General features: G+C 45.9%; 1 non-coding gene across 1 annotated transcript; it reads left to right on the forward strand.

Annotated features, from left to right (window-relative positions):
* Positions 1–2,102: 2,102 nt before the first annotated feature.
* Positions 2,103–2,175, forward strand: TRNAT-AGU (transfer RNA threonine (anticodon AGU)). Its single transcript has one exon. It is a non-coding gene; the product is annotated as a tRNA-Thr (tRNA).
* Positions 2,176–3,580: the final 1,405 nt, after the last annotated feature.

The raw sequence follows: 3,580 nt of genomic DNA on the forward strand, positions 1-3,580 counted from the left end.
GTTCACCTTCTGGGCTGCCTCACGCTCATGTCCAGGTTCTTATCACTGCACTGCACCAGCTCTCTTTTAAGGAGAACAGGCTGCTACTTTTAAGCAGAAAATGTCCATCCAGCAGGGCCTCCTATTTCCCAGATGCCGAGTATTATGGAAAAACCACTAAAGCAAGCTTTGGTTCAGAAGGAGGTGGATTTCTCCTTGTTTGAGCTGCCAATCTATGCTGACAACCAACACGTTCCAACAGAACTACCCAAATCCCTGTCCTACCCAGTGAATTCCCCTCCCCGGTGTGGCAGCCCCAGCAAACAGCCGAGGGCTCCCCAGCCCAGGGGCGTGTGACCTCTCACCACTTTGCAGAGACAGCAAATGTACCCAGGGAGCACAGGACACTCTCAAAGCACAGCCACATGCCAGGCCTAATTAGCTTATTTTTACCTACACTGCTCCTCCCAGCAGGGTCCAATCCCTGCAGCCAAAAGGCTAAGAACCCGGCTGCCAGCATCTCTGCAGCGGCTTCTCAGAGCCTGTTCATAATTAATTTTATAAAGGGCCTTGGCTCCCCATCCCCATTCCATGTGCCTGATTCAGGTGAGATCATGACAGTAATTGCTGCCAACGCTCTGTCCAGTGGAATAAGTGCTCACTGGTGTGTGCGTGTGCGTGTGCATGCGTGTGTGTGCACGTGTGTGTGTGCATGAGAGAGACGCACGTGGAGAGATTCCTCAAACACCAAGAAGCTAACAAATGAAGCTCTTGTGCTTTTAGATCCTGCACCGGCTTGAATTCAGGAATTTATCCAACTAACTGCGTGCTTGTGTGTGTCAGATACTGCCCTGTGCACTGGGATGTAGCAATGACTCAGACACGCGGTCTCTGTCTTCAAGGAACTTACCGTCAAACAGAGAATCTATCCGGGTAATGACAATACGGGTAGTCAGAGTACAAGCTACTACATGAGCACAGAGAGGGAACATCTCACTCAGTCTTCATAGGTCCAGGAAGACTTCCTGAAAAGCCATCAAGCTCAGAACCCAGCACAGACCCCGGCACGACACAGGCACTCAACAAATGTTTTTGGATCAAATTAAGTGTCTTCTACATTGACTGAAAGTGTCTCTCTATACATCGACTCCCTGAAAACCAAATGGGAATTAGCTAGGCATATCTGTGCCAGCTGGGCATGCTTCCACCTACATCAAGCAGCTTAAGAAACTAGGGGGTTATTGTTTTCAGTTAATAAGAAATACAGAGATGGGCGGCAGTTGGTATTGGTCTAGCATCTCAGTGATGCCAGAAATCACGTCTCAGTCAATCTCTTGATCTCTCCCACATGGTCAAAAGATAGTTTCCATAGCTCCAGACATTGCATCTACCACCAGAGCACAAAAAGAGAGTGAAGCATGGCATCAATCTGGCTTCACTTTTTAGAGAAAATCTTTCCCCCCAAATTTCCCCAGTAGGTTTCTGCTCACTACTTGGCCAGACCTTGCTACATGGCCACCCCTAGCTTCAGAGAACTCAAGAAAATTACAATTTTTAGGCTCCATAATGAAGATGAGCAGGATCTTTTTGCATCTGGTTCTGGCTTATTTCCCTCAGCAAAATGTCCGTGTTGTAGCATGTGTCAGAATCCCCTTGCCTCTTCAGGGTGCATAATATTCTAGTGTGTGCATGTACCATATTTTATTTATTCATTTATCCACCGATGGGCCTCAAGTCCTACCTAATTTTTATGCCCCCCAAATAATGCTTTCTCCTGTAATGAGAACATTCTAGCTCTGAGTAACCTTTCTCAGTATATTCACTGTCTCTGTGAGAAATAAACATCTATTTTGTTTAAGCTACTGACATTCTGTGTTTTCTATTAGTCAAAGTAAAACCTAATCTTTATTAACATACCTCATTTGTCAAATGAATATATTTATGGTACCCACCTCTGAAGGCTGATAATCAGATGGTGTATAACTGTGATCATACCAGTTGTTAAAATTCTTCCATACCAATCAATAGATGGAAACCACCCAGCCCTGGGAGTGTCCCTGCCTCCCCACCAAGCCTGCAGAATGCCCCATCACCTTGTAATCTGAAGGTTAACACTGGTGAGGGGAGGGTATAGCTCAGGGGTAGAGTGCATGCCTAGTATGCATGAGGTCCTGGGTTCGAGCCCCAGTACCTCCATTAGGTAAATATAAAAAATAAGTAAGTAAATAAATAAATCTAATTACCCACCCCCACAAAGAAGGTTAATGCTGGACTAGTGGTTAAATGCTTTTAACATCTACCCTACCTCCAGCACAAAACTGTTGTGGTAATTAATTGAGATATTATAAAGTACTTAACATAGTGCCTCAAACCCGGTAAATAATCAATTTTCACTCCTACTGAATTATAATTATTATGGGACACTTAGAGATCGTGCACTATAAATCACTTTCAGAAAGAACCTGAGAGAAGTTTTTGGAAAAACATTCTCTCCAAACACTGTTTAAATCAGCTCAACATCAGGGCTGCTGTTCCCAGTCTGAGACGTGGCCCTCCTCTGCACTGAGAGGAGGGATTTGCTGGAAGCTCAAAGAGACCGCTGGCTGGTGGGGATTCTGCCAGGCAGTGGGGAGGTCCTGGGTGGGTGGGCACAGCCAGCTTGGCATCCTGACTCAAGGGCTGTGCCCCTCCATGAGTCTAACTTATTTCTTCAAAAGCTTGTGTTCTAGCTTGGCCGTTGTCTACACCCAGGGGAAAAACATGAAAAATTAAGAATTGACTTAGGACTCACAGATTTTGCTTCAACTTTATAAATAGTTACAGTGAGTGGTTTGGTTTTTCATTTTTTTTTTCAGTGAGAAATATTTCTCACCTCTTCCAGGCCATCCATGCACCCGGGCATACTTTGCAGCACAGTGTTTAATTTCATTCATCAGCAGTATTAATGCTGCTCACTTGTTTGCCTAAGTAATGCCAAAACCACTGGCTTGGTTCAATGTTTCCCTCTCATCCAGTGGTCTTGATGTTTTCCCCACCGCTGCCTCTCAGAACAAGGACTCAGCCTGTGTGTTCCCCAAAAATACCTTGAATTCAAACTTGAGTCTGCCTGGATTCATCTTAGCTGAAACTGTGGCTTCCACACCTTTCTCTCTCTCCCTCTGTGCTGCTGATTAAAATCTTAAAATTCCCCCCAAGAGGTAAGTCAAATCTGTAGGAGGAGATGAGTTACAGAAATGATTCAGGGTAGGGGGTTGGTCAGGAGGTCTGACCAACCAAAACTGCTCCGTGCCAGTGAATATATGAGGGTGGCCTGGGTATAAAAAGAACAGAGAGTCTTGGGCCAGAGGGCGCTGGCTCTGCCCCCATCATGGTAGGGCACAAGTACGGTGGCACATAAAAGAACAGGGAGCCTGAATGACCTGATAAGGAGTTGGTCTGACCACAGAATCTTAAACAGAGCGGGGGCACGATCAGAATGGTGATGGTGACTGCGTTGCATGGGCTGGTGGATTGGAGAGGGTGAGAAGAAGGAAGGACAGGGCAGACACTGCAGCAATCAGCTTAGAAGGGACGGATCCTGACCTATGTTGGGTGACAGGAG

This window comes from Camelus dromedarius, chromosome 24, assembly GCF_036321535.1.
Source record: "Camelus dromedarius isolate mCamDro1 chromosome 24, mCamDro1.pat, whole genome shotgun sequence".
Lineage (NCBI taxonomy): Eukaryota > Metazoa > Chordata > Mammalia > Artiodactyla > Camelidae > Camelus > Camelus dromedarius.